At 47.8% G+C, this 20,392-nt stretch overlaps 1 long non-coding RNA gene across 1 annotated transcript; it reads right to left on the bottom strand.

The window, feature by feature from the left end:
- Positions 1-3,499: 3,499 nt before the first annotated feature.
- Positions 3,500-18,769, bottom strand: LOC142601899 (uncharacterized). Its single transcript, XR_012835472.1, has 3 exons — positions 18,721-18,769; positions 5,832-5,877; positions 3,500-4,081 (listed from the first exon to the last, which is right to left on the bottom strand). It is a non-coding gene; the product is annotated as an uncharacterized LOC142601899 (long non-coding RNA).
- Positions 18,770-20,392: the final 1,623 nt, after the last annotated feature.

Raw genomic sequence — 20,392 nt, forward strand, 5'->3', positions numbered from 1 at the left:
CAAGCCCCCAAGGACTCGATGGTGACAGGTCTGTAGGGTCCCTCTTTGGGGTCCTCCTGTCCGCAGCACCCTTCTCTGCAGAGAGGATGTTGCTGATGATACATCTTCTAGATCCTTCCTTTCAAAAAAAGCACAAAATAACACTGCATTTGTCTCCAGGCTTTGATAGATACTGTTATGTAAAGCAGCTGCTTAACCCCTGAGGGCTCTGTGCTCTGCTTTTGGCTCAGAGTCTCAGGATGTGGAAGCAAGATAAAAACAAAATCTCCTGATGAAACATCTCTGCTGGACTCAAGGACTGTGAATCCACGGCGGGAGTGCAGGACCCTCAGGTCCAGCCCCATCTTGCCACGGGCAGTACAGTGGTGTCATCCCCTTTTGTGACTTGATCTGTCTCTGCCATAACCCACTCTGCTTTCCTACAGCAGCTGAGGCTTTGGTGCTTCGATTTTGCACATACCAACACAATCCCTCTGGGTATTAAACCCTACCTCGAGTCCAAGTCTTTAAAAACATATATCGATAGGCACCCTTTCTGAAAGTCTATTGGAATTGGCAAAGCCCCTGGTGTTGCATTACAGAGCTATTTGAGGGGCAAATACTACTACTACTACTACTAAATCTCAAACGAACCTGTTTAGGATAATGACTGTTCCTGGGGTGGTCACTGCAGGCACGTGACAACGTTCCCCCATCCTGCCCCATCCCAGCGTGTGCTGGTGGCTGCGGGACTACCTACATTTGGAGCCGAGGAGCCAATTGTGGGCCAAAAATGGCAGAGCACGGCATAAAAAAAAAGGGTGTGATTTGGCCCTGCAGATGTATTTTTAGACTTTCTATTTCAGCCTACTCATCTCTAGCATAACATCTGTTGGATCGTTTTATAGCTGTGATTGTTTACCGGTTGACACTGACACTACAGGGATTTGGTAATAGTATTTTTTTCTGTGTATCTGTAGATAGACGTTACTGGAAGGCAGTGAGGACGGGTAAAAGAGCTGTATTTAAACACCACGGCAAAGGGAATACATTTTTAAATCAATCATTTTCTTGCTACCTGTAGGATCATCTAGTCTGTAAAAGACAAAAGAAGCAAGCTCTAGGCTAATGTTTGTTATTCAGAGATTACCTTGAATTTGACCCTTCTGCTCAATTTACTTTGTAGAAGCTGCTGAAATGATCATGTCTAAATGCCACAGAGTCAATTAATCTGGGCTTTGCAGTTGCAACTCTGTCCAGGGACTCCATGGTTTCTGCACTATCAGTTCCTGCAAGAGTTTTATCTGCAGGGCACATCAGACGAAGGAGAGTGAAGGGGGTTTAAATGATGAAATTGTGGTTTATTCCAACAAAAAAAGGAGGGAGAGAGGCAGAGAGGACAGGCAGTTTCCATGAGAGGAGAATCAATCCAGGCAGAATGTCCAGCAAGGCACATTTAGACACGGCACGTAATGGAGATTGCATTGATTTTCCTCCATTTACTGTAAGGTAACTGCGAGTGAAACTGTAACAGGAAACTTAGAAATGCTCTTCACAGAAGCTATATTTAGGCAGACACACTGACATGATACCACTGAATAAAATAAACATGCAGGAGACAACCAGTCCTGAGAGACTTTCAGCTCCATCCGCATGACATGCAGAGAGGGGGGTGCGTTATTCCCAAGCCACCTATGCGACCTTTACTGTAGAAACCTATAGAAAGCCAGCATGCTGCTGGGCAACAACCTGGGTAAACTGGGGGCATCTCACTTAAACGCAAAGGGTTTTGCCCCTCCCTTCTAAAACAAAACGCCTGCTAGCTGGCTGGAGCACAGCTCCTCAGGCTGCTGTTCCCTTTTATATAACAGGATAATTTATGGCTTGTTGTCAACAGAAAGAGCAACAATTTGTTTGCTGTACAGGCTGGGAGAGATGAGTTTTCTCAGAAGTCCGGGTGATTTCTGGAATTAGGTGGCAGCTGCTTCTTTAAAGCCTCTGGCATCGTCTCCTGCGTGAAATTAAGCCGTGCACCAGGTCCAGCTGCCAGCTCTCGGTGATGCCATCGCAGCATACGCAAGGCCCTGATTTTCCATGGGGCAGCCAAAGCTTTATCCAGTTGCCTGCGCTGAATGCCCTGTTGCTCTTTTCCCACTGGCAAGGGACACCTTTCCCAAAAAAAATGGCTCCCCGAGTCCCGGGGAAAGAGCAGCACTGTGCCCATGGGCTCTGCTGGCTTTTAGGTCCTGGTAGGGTCTTTCCAGAGCAGCCATGGACAAGTCACTTAACCGCCCTGTAAGTGGGAGCGATGATGCTTTCCCTCCTCACAGTCTGCACGTGACACACGCTATGTAAATATTTAGTATTTGAGCCAACTAATGCTTGCCGGAGCGGCACAAGTGAATATCAGATCTGCAAACATTACGTCCAGGAATGCAGCAGAGAACACTGTTTATTTTTATGAGCTAAGTGCACACCTTCTCCTCTTGGCTGCAAAGGCTGCTCTGTGATGGGAGGGGAAAGCAAAAACCTGAACACTGTCCCAAATATCAGCTTATTCCTCTTTGCACAGCATCCACGTTGAAGTAGCCTTGCAGGCATTAAGGACAAGATGTGAAATGACCTTCCGACTAGGCTGGAAGACCTCAGGGTGCCACCACCATTTCCAATGGCGGAGGAAGACAGGGAGTTTCGGCAGGTAGCAGTGAAACTCTCTGCCCGGGCTCTGAAGAAATGGGTGCTGAGGCCAAATACCCTCAGAGATGAGACAGCAAAGTCAGAGGATGGTGTGGGGCTGGCAGTTTCTGCAAAGAAAGCACGGGGAGCTACGCCAGCTGGTCTTTGCCATGACCCATGCTTGAGGATCCCTCCTGAGCAGCTGAGGAATAAAGATAATCCGCATGGGCAGAGGGTATATTTCAGCCCAGGAAGGTGACCCATGTAATCTACTCTTTGTTATCAAGTAGGCCCATTGTTTCCCATCTTCTGGTTTACACTAAGTGCCAAAATGATGGATTCATTTGTGGAAATCAGCCATGTGAAATCAAGCCCTTGTTTTTGCATACCTGGGGTTAAGTCACTTCTCTGTGCATTAAAGCAGGTTTTATCTCTCTGCCCACCAGAAAATAAATTCATGACTCTTCACCCAGGTTGAGGGGGTTGTATGAGCAATGCCTTGCTCCGTTCCACGCGCACACTTAACATTTGGTTACATTAATCACACAAAACCGATCGCCAGGCCATTTCTTCTGCCAGACAGAGGCAAACCCCCCTCGCTCCATGGTTACAGACTGCAGAACTGTGCTCCGTGCTGAAGCCACAAGCTAAGATAAATATGTTGTGTAGATATTCCAAACATTTGCAATGGCTCAAAATCCAACTGTTTCCAGGACAAATTTCTGTGAGTTTCACTTGTTATAGACAAGTGTCTGTAAGGCATCTCCAAGGCTTTTATCCTGTGCACGCTCCATCTTTCAGATGACTACTGTGGTAAATCAGCACGAGACATCTACAGTAAAAATCTGCCGCGTGACAATTAGATGTGCTTGCCGGTGCCACTCATCCTCGTTATATTTAGCAACATGAGCACCAGGTGGGCCAGCAAAGGCTGACCCGCTGCAAGGGACAGCATGGATGATCTCACTCCCCTGCAGCCCGACGGTGCGGGAGGGGAGGAGGAGGTGTCAGTGGAGGCCAAGGCGAACAAAGGATATATGTCATTTTTCAGTTATTCTGCTGTCTTTTTTATTGTTTGGTACAGGTCACAGGGAGGCCACTGGCCAAGGCGAAGAGACATCTCTGCCACCTCTCTGGGGAACGTTTCTCCACAGCGTCAGTAGCCTTGATCCAAGTGGTACCCGCTCATTAGGAGCCTACATCCACAAGCAGCAGCCGTATATCTTTAAACAGGAGAAAGAGCGTGGTCCAGCGGTTGCACCCCCAAGAGATGATGTGATGGGGCACAATGTTGGGGGAGGGAATTGAAGCCCAGAGAAGGGTAAAATGTGCGCGAGGAGTTGCGGACACAACACAAGCCGTCGAGTGCCATCTGCTGCTATCTGGAGATCATGTTAGCTCTGCGAAGGGCACGACACTTAGGGGTCTGCCTAATATGGAAGGAAAAGCAGGAATGAGCTCAGTGGTGCTGCATCTGCTCCCCCAGGCTAAGGACAAGCAAGGAAGGGGTCTGGAAATTGTATAGATCCACCGCCTGGCTCAGCACAGCCCCGATGCAGAGCACAGCTGTGCCCCTGCGCTGGGGAGGAAAGTCTTTCCCGGTGATGTTTTTCTTGCCACCAAATGTTAATAACATGGTGTGAGGTCCTTGCAAACAGGCAACTGCTGCCCTTTCTCCTCACGCTGCAGAGCTCTCTGAGGTGATGTCTTTCACTGCTGCAGGGATGGGTGGTTTGTGTGGCCCTCGCTGATGCCATGCAGGGACCCCAGCCCCAGAGAAGGCAGTCTAAGGCTGTGAAACCACTCACAGGAGCTCAGGAGCAGCTGTAGCTCCTAAAATAGTTGGGTTGTGCCATTTCAGTCCCAGTGGGCCAAAGCCAGCATCCATGCAGAGCAATTGGGAATCTGCCTGCACAACCCGTCCTTGTCTTCTCCGGACAGATGGAGCTGCTGCACCAGGATGTGAGCTCTGGGCCACCAACAGAACACCACCACGAAGAGGATGTGTGACACATGGTTGACTGCTCTCCTCTCCTCTCCCATAACCTACAGCACCCCAAATCATGCCTTAATCATGGCAAGGCTTCATCAGAAGACAGAGGATACACCCTGCAGCTGCATCACAGGCAAAATCCCCTTGCCCATGCCTGACTCAAGGAAATGTAACCCCTTCCCTTGACTTCCTCCCGGGACCTCTCCCTAAATGCAAAGTGAGGTCCATCTCTGGTGTCCATGCCTTGTCTTGGCGCATGGTGTGAGCTGTACACACAGGGCTGAGGCTGCCAAACGTTACTCTCAGGCAATGCAGGACCTGCAATTTTTTGAACAAGTGCTCCAGTGATTATTTCATGACAGCATCGTGTGAGTTTGGCTCCTCCTGTCATTCCCTTGAGAAAGACTGACTTGGTTAGGAGGGCAGGTTCATTTGTCAGTGGTGTAACAGCTGCACTTAAATGCAGTTCTCATCCTTGCCACGCAGCTGACCAACTTGTTCATAGACCTACCCCGATCACCCAGCCGCGATACCATAACCTGCTCCATGCAGTTCTCAGCACTGAAAATGGTGATTTCTTTAGAAATATAGATGTATCACAGAAATGATGAGACAGTGTCTGGGTGGAAAATGCTTTGTTTTCTGATGCCAGAATCCCCTTGTGCACTGCAAAACCCTCTCCTCCTCATTGAGAGGTAAAGCAAACAGTAAAATTGCCTTTTTTTTTCTTCATCTAGATGGGTCTTTGGATGTTGTGAGCTACTTCATGTCGTTGTTTCTCTGACTCCACTGGCAGCAGGACAGTCCTGGGCAGAATCCACCCCCGATGCTGGGGACGGGGGATGCTGGGGGAGCAGTGCTGGTGCTCGGTACGGAGGCAGGGGTGGAGAAACCGGCATGTGCCGTCTCTGCCAGCAGCACCTGCTCGCGCGTGAGTCAACTGCGGAGCGAGAGGCTCTTGAGAGAACGTAAGAAGGAAAGCAGATATTTAAGAAATTAGTCACAAACATAATGGCTTAATCAAGAGCCTGTTGGAGGCAGTTGGGCTCCGTTTCACCAGAAGCTGCTCTGGTCACCTGGGCCAAGACGTGGGGGTGAGGGGTCTTGTTCAAGAGCATGGCTGGCTCTCGGCGTCCCTGAACCTTTCCCTCACCAGCACCAGGGAAAACCTCCCGCCACGTACCTGCCCATGCGGCATCTCCGTGAGCCAGCCCAGGAAACTGATCCAGCTGGAAAATAACACAGGGAAGGAGAAAAAAAAAAATAAATCACATTTTCCCCACAGACAAAATCTGATGTCTGCCACTGTCCTCACCAAACCCCAGTACCCTCCTGCAAGCACGGCCAAGAGGATGGAGCAGCGCAGGAGCAAGTCGCTGGGAGGGAGGAGTGGGAAGGGTGGGTTTGCCTGAAACTCAGCATGGCTGGAGCTAATGACCCTGGAGATGGGTCACTGGCCTGGGCTGGTGCATCCGCGCAGGGTGTCACACCACCCTGTACCACGCTGGTACCTGGGCCACTGCGCTGAGCCATGCAGGCATCACCTTCAGTCCCTCTACGTCTCCAAAAGAGATGACGCGGTGATGGCCTCCCCTCCCTCGCACTGCCTGATGCTCCTTTAGCTGTTGCTGTTTATTATAACAGCAGGTCATATATGTATTCATAATGACAACTTGGGTATCACTGCAGGGTAAACCAAGGGAACAGAGCGGGGAGATGCTGAAAAGCATTTGCATGTTTGTGCTGTTCACACTTGGCAACTGATTACGTCTTCAGTGCAAAATGGGTGTTGAAGGTAAAGTAAGTGCATCTCCCAAACGAGAAAATAAGGATTATTCCATAAACAAAGAAAATTCAGACTGAATCATCTGAACATAAGAATTCAGAGGCTGAAACTACCTTGTATTAATAGCTGTCTATTTAATTTCAAGTACTAACTGGAATATATCCTACTAATAGATAGGAACAGAGGGCACACTGCTATTAGTAAATTTAAACATTTCTGCTGAAACATTTTTGCTAGCCGAGAGAGTAATTTTTACATAAAAAAGCCTTTCTCTATTCCATAAAAGAAATCCAGGGTTTTCTCAGGAAAGTCAAAATGCTTCAATGCAGCTAAAACTACATTTTGTCAAAAAATATCTCAGTTGGAAAAGGAAAGAGGAAAAGATAAGAGGATTTTCCTAGTCCACTCTAGCCATTAGCCACTTTGTTGCTTGATATCTTGCTTTCATGACCTCTAATAAAAAGCTAAGCTACAGGACAGGGAAGGGTCCCTGCATGAAAACGTTTTTTTTTCTGACTCTACAAAATGCCTCAAGAAATGTTTGGCACAATGCAAGAAGTTCTGATAAGAGATATTGCCAATAAATTCCCAGCTGCATTAAGATGTAAACATAAAAGACAAGCATTACCCCAAAAAAAAAAAAAAAAAGAAAAAAAAAAGAGTAACAATTTATGTTAAGAGCATTCAGGATGGAAAAAGCAGTTGCTATAAACAAAGCTAGTGGTTTGAATTAGATCTTTCTTTCGGTTAGCCCACCTACTTCAATCTGGCTCTGGAACTGAAGACAGAATCTGGCTTTTTCAGTGTATATCTACCATTTGCATATCAGGTCCATGAAAATGTGCTATCAAGCTTAAATTGTTACTTCTCCTCTGTTGCTTGAACGTGAGCCCTTTGCACAAAGTAAGAGTACATGGCCACATTTTCCTTACAGTAAAACAAATGAGAGCAAGGAGGGAACAAAAGCCACCAGCAAAACCCACTCCTTCTGTTTAAAATTATAGATGTAAGCAAAGAGCCCAGGGAGCAGCCCATATTAGGCAAAGTGCACTCTTTTCTTGTAAAAAGTTTGAAGAATTGAAGATCTGCTGTCCCCACTTACAATCATCAGCGCGCTTGTGTACTGCAAATGAAAACAAGGGAAGATGCAAGGGTACCGGAGCAACAGGAGGGGCTTTAAACTCCTCGCTGTACGGACTGAGGGGTGGATGGGGTGATGAGACATGCACAGAGGGAAATCATGGGGTCACCCCGGCTTCGGCTTGGTACCCACGGCCAAGCTGGGGTTAGCATCGCTGCTGCACCCACTCTGCAAACAAGAGAGGATCTTTTGGCCAGGCTCCCCTGGAGAAGGGGCAGCTGCAGGGTCCAGTTGTCCACCTCCGTGCTGCAGGTAGTGGTGAGGGGCCACGGTCAGCCCCACGGCTGATGGGGCTTTGCTTGGCAGCTCAGCAAAGAGCACCCTGGGCTCCCAAAGCACCGTCAGACAGACTGTGTGCACCCGAGACATAATGACAAAATCAAAGCTTGTTTTAGCTCTGAGAGCCTCACCGTACGTGACAATGCTGGGTAACCTAGGGAGGACATCGCGAGTAATCAAACCTGTTGGAAGCACGATGTAACGCTATACCTGGGTCAGGATCCCAGGTACGATTTCTGCCAGCTCTGCAGCTGAAAATGTGCTTTCTGGTATCTGGTCTCTCTCAAGCTTCAGGGATCAGATTGGTTTATGAACCTGCTTATATTAAGAACAAACAATTTATCACTGCAGATTTTCCGTGGAGTCGCCTCGGTGTTGTTCCTCTGGTTTCACAGCTACCTGCCCCTGAGAGCTTGAACCTCGACCCACGGCGTCAGGGAGCTGTGCAGCCTGTGGTGACTCCCTGGGTACCTCTCCCTCCTTCTGTCCCCAAGGCACACCTCAAATCTGGCATTTTTAACCTTTCTTTTTACTTTTCCTGTAATTCTTCCTGCAAGGTGTCTTCGATCACAAACATTGCATAAAGGGCTCTGGTGCATAACATGAGTGAGAACAGTACACTCTCTATCCTTTACACACAGTTTTCTGTGCCATGGCTTTTGGGTTGGTTACACCACAATCAATAAGGTGTGGTTTTTTTCCAGATAGACTCCACATACCATACCGTATGTTTAAAATTGCTGCATCAACAAATCAAAGTAAACAACCTTCTCTCCTCTGTGAGATGATGAAAAACATAAATTATGTAGTCTTTAAACAAATGGTAAAGAGTTTCCTTATTAGGCTTCAGGGTCCTGTGTGTGTATATGCCCCTTGTAAAATCCTTGTCATTCCTGGGTCTGTAGGTCTGTATAATGTTCTTCACAGGTTCAATTGAGTGGTCAGCATACCATGCTTGGGCTGGGGGATTTGACATACACACACACACACACACACATCCATGCATATATATATATTTATAAACTACAGAGAAAAAGTTAAAATCTCTGCTGATTCTTTTGCAGAAGTTTTCTTGAGGGTGAAGGCTTGCCTTGCTTTCAGTAGAAGATTTCCTCTTCCATTTCCCTTCCACAGCATTTTCTTCATTTCTTGGCTTGCATAGAAATGTCTCCTACATTCAACATCTTGCTTTGCCAGGTAAGAAGGACACAGGCTGTGGACACGACCTTGTCCTTCCCAGCCACACGAGCTCTAGTCCACCTCCGTGTCCCCCAAACAATGGACCCAGTCACATCCTCGCCCCTGCCCTTCCCTGCCCACCGCCTTCTCCTGGCCACAGCCACCAAGGCACCTGAAAACCAGGGAAGACCTTGGTTGAAAACTGCAAAAAGACGCTGAAAACATTGTATAAAAATGTATTGACGTCTTTGCTCAGTCTCTCCATCGTAAGCTGGGCTTTAGCAGACATCTGGGTGAGCTTCCCAGGGGCCATGGGTGAGAAAACCCATGAGGTGCTGTGCTCGCTGCTCCAGTCTGGGGCCCAGGGCAGCTCACCGCAGCCCTGTGGGAAATGTCTCCTTTGAGACAGGACATCGCTATGACCGTCAGCTAGCCGAGAGCACCTGCGAGTATGAGAGTCACAGCACCGGCCTTCCCTACATAAATAATTTTGCTTAAACAAACAGCATCTAGTTCATTGTACTCGTTATGGGAAATATCTTGAATAAGGCAAATACTGAGGTTATCAGAGAGATATGTCTTATCTAAGGCAAATGGCAATTTTTAGGGGGGTCATCACTGTTAACTGATTAAACATGATTCTGATGGGATGTCTGGCATGTACTTATCCATAGAAACACCTCACTTTTTCTGGGTAGCCTTTGACAGCACAAGCCTGTCCTGGTCTCTTGCCCAACTTCTATTTCCTGTGCAATTACCTGTTATCTCAAAGCAAATGTACAACAAAGGAGGAGAACCAACAAGAACTTTGCAAAATGTGGTGCTGAACCACAGCTAGGCCTCCAAGGATTACAGCAACATAAATAAGAAGCGTGTGTACCCAAATGTACTCAGTATCTCACCATCCTTTCCATCCATCTCTTTTCTACAGCAGCTTTTCACCCCACTATGTTGCTGTGTCTCATTTGAGATGTAACTCACGTTAAAGGTAGAAAGTCTTTCAAGTTACTTTAACTGAGTCAATGAACAACCATCCCAGGATCACTGCACTCTCTGAAGATGACCCTTTTTTTCCCCTCTTATTTCTCATGGACTGGTAAGGAACTGTTCGTATCTTTGAAACTATAAATGGGACTGGAAAACCAAGTACTGCACAGGTAAAACAGCTGGATTAAGGATGTTTTTAACTACATCATCACCTCAATTTTCTTGCCCCATTGCTAACAATTGCTCTTTGCAGTAGCTGAGCATTTTGCCAGCATTGATGAGCCCACTAGCATGACTGCCTGAGAAAGCTGGTGGCATTACCTCTTTTTGTCAGCTGGAAAAAGGAGAAACTGGGAGATTAAGGTCAAAATTGCCACTTTCCCAATTACTAGGAGTGCTCAGCTTGAGATTGTTTTGAATGCTCCATGTTTTATAGCAGCAAGCAGACTTTGTGGTTTGAACATAAAGGCTTTGCATTGGCTGTGAGCACTCAGACACCTGGAAATCTGAAGTCAATTATTAATCCAGTGCTTGTGCCCTTATATCCCCACCAAAGCACAGACAAGTCAATGGCCATCTCCCACCTCTCCCCTCTCTTCCCTCCCCTGGTGCACATGTACATGCATGCTCAGCAGACCCATGAAGGGACAGGACAGCAGATAATGCAACGATCGTTCATGCCCAGGGACTTCACCTTGGTTCTCCACTTCATGTGGAAGGCACTCAGGTGCTATAAAGTGTGGTGGCAATTTATCACAGTGAAATAAATGAGCGTCTCATGCTGGGCACATAGAAAATGAGGAATACACTAAAAAATTGCATGCGAGTAATTTGCCACATACTTTGTGCAATTTGCATGATGGCAGGTGCAGAGGAAGAAACAGTTTCTCCAGCCTGGTGTTCAAACACCCTCCTCAGACCATCTCTTCCCCCTCATCTCACTCAACGCTTGCTTTCTTCGGTAGACACTGAAAAAGCTCCCCAGAGCCCTGTGTGCTCCCAGCGAGACCCCAGCCCCTCCTGGAGCACCAAGACTGAGGGGCTGGAGGGAGGTGGCACGCAGCACAGGAGGCAAGAACCTGCCACCTTGTCTTACAATCAGCCGAGCCTCCAGCCAGCTGGATTCACCTCGCGTCCAGGAGGAAAAGAGAAGGAAATCACCTCTGTCACTGCCACCGGGCAGGGTTTTCCCCTTGCACCCTGCTTGGCTGCCCATCCCCAGGCTGTGGGAGAAGCCAGGGAGCACAAGGGACATGGACACCAGGTTGTTCACCATGCCATAGGAATACTGGCCACGTGGGAGACATCCCCCCTGCGTGCTGAACGAAGCCTTGGCCAGATGGCACGGGGTCTTGACTGAAACCAGTCTCTGAGTTCGGTTAAGGAGGTTGTTTTCAATTAAACGGGCATTTTCTAAGGTGATGAGTTATTTGAAGGTGATTTTTGGCTTTGATGTCTTAGCACATACCACAGTTGGTTTCTTTAAATCACTGCATTTTAAAACCCCTGAGGTAAGACTATCCACAGTTTCTTCTTTGCTTTCAGCACTATCAGTCTTTCATGGTGCCACATTATTTTTATCTGATTACTCCTAATTTTACTTGTCCTGCCTGGTGAAAATCCCCTGGAGTAGCAGCCCTCACATCCTCATCCTTGGCTTTGAAGCAGAAAGGTTCATGATCTGGAAAAGTGGGTAAAGACTTAATTATGGAGAGAAAAAAAGCAGCTCATGCAAGGAAAGCTAGAGATAATAATTTAAAAATCTTATATACCTGCCATTTTACCTGAGTTGAGGTTTTCTGCCATGGATAATTCAACGCAGTTTAACATAACATTAGGGACCTGACTCCTGTTTCATTTACCTCACTGAAAAAACAGAATAAATCCATTCTATTCAGAGGAACTAAACCTTTTTAAAAGGGATTGGAGGTCACCAGTAGGCGTATGAAATCTAGGCAAATTTACATGATGTAGGAGTCCCCAGCTTTTCAGCCACAGTGTAGCTATTAAGTGAACGATCAGCGGTTCATTATATCAGTGTTGGCACGCAGTACAAGGTAGCAGATGACTGGGTAGCACATTTCAAATGATCGCTGTGAATCAGATTTAGCTCACGCTTTCATTGAGAGCTGCTCACCATTATCTCCTGCAGAGATCTTTTCAGGCATCAGCTTCGTCGGGACGTGCACTGAAACACTCTCTCCCTATAGATCGATAGGCGTAGAGAGAGATGGAGCAGGAGGTTGATGATCTGCACACCTACACCCAGCAGGACCAGGCTGGGCAGCGCAGAAAGCATCCCCTACATGGACCTGCAGAGCTTCAAAGCCCCATTGCAGCATCTCCCACCCAGGGTGGAAACCACTGCCCATCCCTGCACTCCCAGGACAGTTTGTGCTGGGGCAGGACCAATAAATAGATGCTGTTTACATCTCCGCTTCCTCACCCTAAATGTCAGGAGGGTTATGGGCTATATTTTGCTTTCGTGCACAGTGTTCGTGTGGTGCATCCCACGTTTCCTATTCTCAATTTTGCCTGTGCATGCACTGATTGTGTGGATACTGCCTTATCTTTCTCTCAGCTAAGCTTTTTTATCTGGTGTCTGCTGTTTATTGCTTAATACATCCCCATATAGTCATTTGGCGGCCGAACACATGCCTTGTGAAAGGAAGGAAAGAAGTGGACGGGCACTCACAGTAGATTTAGAGACTTATTACAGTAACCAGCAGTTTGTGCCAGACACTATACAGCCAAAGCACTGAATAGGATTGCAAAACCTACCAAAATCCAGAGATTTTAGGCTGATTTTTCTGTTATTTCTCTGTCCCTCATCACTGGCTCAAAATAGCGCTTTTCAGTGTACAGACCCATACCAGTACTACTTTTCCACATGGGCAAAAGAAAGACCCTGAGCACAAGCACATAGGCCTCCAGCAGAGACAGGAATTTGCAGCTCCGTGCCCCCAAACAGCTCCCCGGCAGTGGTGGTGGCTGGCCAAAGCGCTCTCCTGAACGCTCAGGCAGGAGGAGCAGCGCCCATGACCCAGCAATCTGCCACAGAGAACTGCTAATGGCATTGCTTATCTCTTGGCAAAAGCTGCTGGTGATCGCAATTTCCATTTCCACCCATTCCCACCTCCCATTAGACCAATTTGTCTCCTGCAGCAAAGTAGAATAAAATATTTGCGGCGCTGGTACACTCGGTCACCTCAGTGGCCAGCAAAGCCAGCCGTGAAATGCAACTTATTTAGAAAGTCATTGCCATGATTCAGAGACATTCTGGCATGTTCTTTGCTTTTTCCTCACTTCTCTTTTTTCATCCCTCTGTTTCTTGCCACCAGGATGGTTGTCTTCATTTGTGGCTTCCACCAGAGGTGGAGACACCCTCAGTGACCAGCTCTGCCTGGTACGTCGCACGGCCTGAGCCGATACCTGCACAGCTCCTGGAGCAACAACGTGCCCCATCTGGGGCTGATGGTCAGGTCACAGTGCTCCCTCCACATCCAAGGGAGAACTTGGAAATAACATAAATGTTGCTACATCCAGCGTCCAGGTCCAGGAACAATGCCAAAGCAGGCACCTAACCTCTCCAAACCTCTTTTTGACCCGTCCCAGTTTGCAGACCCTCCCTGCCCAGGAGGTGCCCTGGAGGGAAACTGAGGCCTGCTGGAAACAGGCTTGCATTGCTAATCCTGCACATCCTTGCCTATGGTGTTTGGTGGTGAAGTCAGTTGTGCCAGCTCAAAGGATGGATAGGATGATGAGAATGTGGGAGCATCAGGGAAGCCTCTGGGGTCATGAAGACTCTTTACGGTGACACTGTTGTCACTTCTACTGCACTGGATGATCCCCTGCTGTGGATCATGCACCGTGTTTTCTTTATCTCCCAAAAGCTGGCTACAGAAGGCAGCTCTCCTGATGCAGCAGCACTGCTCCTTGCTTTCTTTTCCCCAGATGGAGGGCAGGCAGCTGGGGACCCGGCCCCCTGAGGTGAGCCACGCTGCAAAGCTGGGGCGTGGAGCCCCTCAAAGGGCAGCAGTGTTTGGATGTACGAGCTTCATTCCGTCTGCAGTGAGGACAGAGCCTGTTTGCAAATCTGGATTTCAGCAGGGCTCAAAAATCCCAAAGTAAAGACAGCCTGTGATTTAAATAGGGCATGTCTGTCTTAAACGTTCACTCGGGAAAGAGTTTAGCTCTTAATCTTCCTTCTTGAGCCAGAAGGGCAGGATCAGTCCCCTTTCTTTTTCCTCCTATTGTATAGCACCCTCTGAAAGATCATGAGACCCTTAGTGATGTTTAGATATAATGGTGACGGGCACATCACGAACTCCTTACAAAAATAAATTTGCTTTGACTGTTGTAAGTTAATTGGGGATTTATTTTCTTTAAAGCCTGAAGCCCCACCTCTTCAGTGTCTGGGTTGGTTTGAATAGAACTCGGCGGCCCAACATTCAACCTGGGCTTTGAATAGGATCCCACAAAGCATTTGCTTCGTTCAGACCCCGAATGTGATGGCGAGTGCCCAACAAGTGAGTCAGTGAGGTTCTGTGAATCTGTTTATCAGACAGCAACAATCATTTGTGGAAATGTCTTTTGTAGCAACAGAAGAGTCTATTTGATGGTAGAACTGACTAATGTAAATGAGGATTAATTAATGTTTTCCTGCAGTGATGTTGGCACTGATAGCGCCTTATTCATGTAATTTAATTTCTATTGACAGGCTGCTAATGGAAATGGATAGCAATGGGTGTCTCTTCCATCAGGCACGCTCTGCCACAAAAATAATTCTCCGAACTGGCAGTTGGACTCATTCGTTGCTGGAAACGTGAGGCAGTAAAAGAGGACGAGTCAGAAATGGGAAACAAAGGGACTTATTGTCTAATCCGTAGCAGTTGTCTCCCAGGTATTTGGGCCAGGATAAATGTGGGGCTTCGGGTCTGGTTTGGGCTCACCTGCCCCTGAAGCCCAGTTTCTCTTCAGCCCCAAATCATGGATATGCAGCTTCACAGTGGGAAGGAGCATATTTAACCTGGGCAGGGGGATGTGCAGGAGTCCCACAGCTCAGGGCTTGGGAGGGGAGAGGCTCAGCTCCTGACCTCCCTCCGCCTCCCTCACAGCCCAGCACCGTGGCCGCGGGAGGAAGGGAACAGCGGGGTTAATATGCGCTAAGTCGGGTCCTTCCCTCCCCGCAGGGAAATCCTGCACGTACAGATGCACAGCAGTCCCCACTTTGAATGGGTCCCCAGGAAAGCCACCGGTGATATTGTAAAGCAGTAACCAGAAACGATGCTGGTGTTCAGGGATGGTTTGAGTTCAGCGAAAGTCTCAGGTTGGGACCCTCGTATAAACTGAGAAAATGGGTCAGTTTTCTTCTGGTGTACAACTCCACACTTTCTGCAACTGTTCTCCTTAATATTTTGAAGCGCAGTTGGGGAACTGCAGTTCATCAGAAATCATGGAAGTAGAAAAGCAGAAAGAAATAATCTGGCGAAGGAAATGTATTCCGTCTTACCTAGCTAATGCATGTACAAAATTAACATATAAATATTTTTTTCTGTTTAATGCAATGAATTCTGCACATTGCTTACTTCTTGAGCAGACACGCTTTCTGAGTGTCCCTGAATCCATGGGAACTTATGGTGAATTTCCAAAGGACCATGGTTTTATTCTGTACTAAGTCCCACACGAGGCTGACTGAAAGTTCCTCTGGGTGAGCAGGGAATTACCACACCATCAGAGCCCCACACATGCCATTGCCCCTCTCCTTGCAGAACTGAACAGCAGGAACCCATCTTTCAACATCTCTGTATCTTTAAGCACCATCAAATGTCCGGCACTGAAGAAATTTTAGCTATTGAAGGTCTTTCCTATGGTCATTCTGAAACAGTCAAGATGACATTTTGGGTAATACCCCTGCTCTTATGACAACCAGTAGAAAAATACTTTGAAATGTGAAATGTGGCTGGTCATAGTAAGTGGGAAAGCTGGAACAAGAGCAAAATACCAACCTGGAAACAAGGCGCAGCAGCACCTCTCTGAGAGGCAGAGGCAGCCAAAGCAAGAGCCCCGTGGTCAGTAGCTGCCCCATAACTCTGCTTGTCCCCACACGTAAAAGCCTGCAGCTCTCCCTCTAATCTGATCACCCATTTACAGGCTCACCATTAGCATTTGCTTAAACCTCATACCTTTGCTGAACTCCATCCTTGTCCTTTCAAAGGGAGAGCAATAACCTCTCCCCTCCGGGTATGCCGCTGCTATCCCCAGTCTCTAACCAAACTGGAGGCTCTAATTTGACAATTTTGCTGTGCTCTGCCCTGATTGCAGCAACAGTGAGGAGAGTCCAGCACTTCAGAAAATGAAATCTTTACTATCTCAAGTCAAGCACCCAGAATCAGAGGATACTGAAGTCATGAAGGGCTGTGATGTCCAAGTGAACCGCAACGCTACTCCATACATCAAGGTGTGGGTCTGGGTGAGATCAGCTGTGCTCAGAGCTGCACCCTGGGTGGTGGCAACAAAGCTGTGGTGGCTCAGCCTGCACAAGCCCCCCCAGGATCCTGGTAGCTGAAACCATTGCTGCTGCAGCAGTTTATTCCCCATTGCCTTCTGGGGCATCTCCTTGCTGCTGTGAGCAGGGAAGAGCCCAGCTGTGGAGACCAGATCCCCTGGTTCCCACCACGGGCACATTCAGACAAGAAGCCAAACCTCGAAGTCCCCCAGGAGGGCACCCATGCCCGGCTGGGATACAGCAGTGTTCTCCATCCCTCCTCCCTGATGCTGAATTAAAAATAACTGAGGTTTTTGTTAGCCAGGAGATGAGGAGCGGAAACAGCTCCCCAGCCTCATGCTCAGGGCACCCTTAAGGAAAGCATTCTGCATTTAAAATTAATCAGATGCTGAAAGAATTGGGGGAACAGAGACAAGAGCACAGGGCTTTCCTCTCCTTGCCATTACGAATGGAGAAATAATGCCCCTCATCAGACCAGCTCACGTGGCAGGTTTCCAGTCCTAAAAAGCCTTCTTTGGGTTTTAAAGGGAAGGAGTAGTTCCATTCTGGGGATATCCGTGCACAATTTCTTGAGTTTAATTTTATTAATTACTTAAGGTAAGTGAAAAGAGGGTTTAGCACCAGCACAGAAGAGAGGACTATTAGCAAACTGATAAGGTGAGGGGAAAAAAGAGCAAGAATTACCGCCTAAAGAAAGGAGAGAGGTTAATTCAAAAGTAAAGTGTTAATAAAAGCCTGTGGAGTCCTTATTTTTTTGCAGTCAGCAGAGCTATGGAGTCTGGTTTCCAGGCTCACCTTTGTCACGGAGGTATTCCTCCCCTTTGCCCTCCTTCCCTACAAGCACCTGCCTGCACAAAGTCCTGAGCATCTCATCTGTGACCAGACAGCTAAAGTGCTCCCCTAAAAGGTGAAGAGAATGGGGCTTGGACCTGTCCCTCTTGCAGAAATGCTCTAATTAGGTGATGGTACGGAAAGTGTCTCCAGCCCACCTTCCTTCCCCTCACTTTCTGCTGGATCCATCAAGCGTCTGACGAGCATGCTTCCTGATCTTCTGATAATAATACCGTGTCACCCTACTTCTTCAACACTCCTACCCCACGCAGGCTTTCCATATCTGTTTCATTTACAGAACACAGTAATTATCTGTTTTACACATGAAGATAGCAGCGGCAGCCCGGCATTGTTTGGCTCGTGGTGTTTCACCGCAGGTTGTAGCCTACTCTCACAGCCCGAGAGGTAAACAAACAGCCTATTTAATAAGTACCAAATTCTGTCAATGGTGGTAGTTGCTATGGTGAGAATTCCCGGCGCGGTGCTGCAGCCCTTGGTCACTCCGGGCAGACAAATGTGGGCGTTTCGGATCACAACACTCTGTTTACCAAGGTAGGTCTGAAACGCATCGGAGGGCAGGGGCGGAGGTGGCTGGAGTGGGGAGCCTGCTAAGGAAACCGCCAGAAACAAACACTCGCGGATGGGAAGATTTAGGAATAATCAGAAAACCAGCTTAGGTCGGCAGCACCGGATTCAGCGCTGGCTGAGAGCTGTTCGGTTTCTGTTGCATTGGTATTTTTCAGGGCAAGCCAGAGTGTGCAGGGATCCAGAGCACAAATCCCTCGGCACAGCAGCCGGCAAAGGCACCAACGAGCAGCTGCAGATGGAGAAATATCTGCTCTTTCAGCCCTCGGGGAAGGCTGTGCAGAAGAGATGAGAAGGCTGATAGCACGTTGCTTGATCTGCCTGCTGCATCCTCGCTGTGCGAGGAAAATTGCAGGCTCCAGGGCTGTCAAACCGTCAACTTTCACTTGGTTTGACAACAAACTCGCTTCACATATATGGTTACATTTAAAGAAAATAAGAGGAGGAAAAAAAGAAAGCTGTTGGAGCGTGTAATGTCCACAGATGCTTCCTAGAAGTAGAACGTTATTTTGTGATCTGGCACCAACATTTTAGCAGCCTATAAAAGGTAAAGTTGGTACTACAGCCAGCCATTTGTACTGTACAAATAAGAGCTGTGAATATATTCTGGAAGTAATGTCAAAGAGGACCAGATGGGAAATGAGCAGCATTCATTCTAATTTAACAAAGACAGCTAACCCAGAATATGCATTAACATGTAGCATTTTTCGTCTGCCTCCATTCAGAACAGATTCTCGGTATCATTTCCAAGCAAAGGAAATTGAAGGAATACTTACTCCTTGGTGAATTACTGCTCTCTCATAATTGGAAAAGTTTGGCATCCGAAGCTAGGTGTAATATGTTTTGCCTGGAAATGTATGCAAGGACACAATACACCCACAAACCCCTGCGTTCGGGCGCGCAGCCAGCCCCGGGTGTTTTGGTCCATGCTGGATGGATCCAGGGTTTCGGAGGCCCCGGGCACGTTGCTGGCCCGGGGAGGGAGATCTCATAGGGCATGGCAGCGAGGGGAGGCTGTGCCAGCCGCACGGTGGCTCTGACACAGGAGCTGGGGGGTCTCTCTCCAGACGGGGGTCAGTTTGCACATTAAAGTAACTGCAGGTCCGATTCCCTGTTTCCTCGCATACATGTCATGGCTTGTGTGCGACATGAGCTTTGGACACAGACTTTGAGGGCTAAAACCAAATTTGGAGGCTACTGAATCCTAGGTGTACTTTTTTAAAATAGAAACTCATTTTTGGCTCTTCCAGGATTGCATCGAGTAGGGTGAGACTGTTTGAGAGGAGGGATCCCAGGGTACAATAAACTGTGGGATTTCTTCATGTGTTTAGTAGAATCTCTGATCCTATTTTTAAACAAAGCACCATTTCCATTCCCTCTCGTGGTTTTTTTTTTTTTTCCTTAAATATTTAGAAGGGGTTAACTACAGAAAACAAGCCACATCCTGAACTTTTTTGCAGCCTGAATTCAATCTTTTTAATCAGAATTTTTCATTACTGGAACCTCTCTCCACTTCCAAGCTCCTTCGTGTAACAATTCTTTTTTTGAAATCCAGAACTACCGCAGTTCCCCCAAACCCCCCATCCTGCCACATTACAAAGCCAAAGTTTTATAACATTCTGCTGAGTGGAGCTCTGCATTTAAAACATACCTTTAATTTACAATAGCAGCGTAACTTCAACACGCAGCTAACAAACAGGTATCAGCTCTCCTCCAGAGCACTCTTCCTTTGGGAGAAATGCACAGACACAACCTGTGCCAGCTCCCGAAGGTTTTTTTCTCTTTACGCAGCCCCAGGGCCAGATCCTGCCCAGTGAGTGGCCCTTCCTGAACCGAACTCAGGGAGCCCTGCTGCAGAGCTTCTCTTTTAATAACAGCAAACACGGTGAAAGCCTGAAAACCAGTTGAGGTCAGACCAGATGACCATCAAGTTTCCATCCGACCTTGAAAATCTGATCAAAATGCACAGCTCTGACTGTGAGTTGACACTGTACACAAAATGCTTTTTGTACGACTGAAGCCTCTGGTTTAATGGATCCCTTTGCTCCCTCAACTTTTTCTACGCAGAATCACATTTGGAGCGGCAACGTGTAACTCCTGGCCAGTGTTCTGTGTCTGCAGGGCACGAATCCTCTTTCTCTCTCTCTCTGTAACACGTACCATACATCCAGCTGGTATGTGAAGAAGCCACTTTCAGGAGCAGAATGAGATCTCCAACTTCCCAGGCGAAGGCTCTGCCCTTGATCCCAGGGACAGCTGTGCTAGCCCAACTCTGCAGGGGACCCGGCATGCTGGGGGCAGACCGAATCCGGCAGCGGTCCCCGGCTAAGGTCTGCAGCCAGCACCAGATCCATCCCGGCAAACTTACCAAATCCCCGCTGCCCCCAGCTCTGTAGGTCCCTGTACCGCTTCCTATGGGGTCCCTGCACTAACATGTATGTGCTGTGT

This window comes from Balearica regulorum, chromosome 5 (assembly GCF_011004875.1).
Source record: "Balearica regulorum gibbericeps isolate bBalReg1 chromosome 5, bBalReg1.pri, whole genome shotgun sequence".
Lineage (NCBI taxonomy): Eukaryota > Metazoa > Chordata > Aves > Gruiformes > Gruidae > Balearica > Balearica regulorum.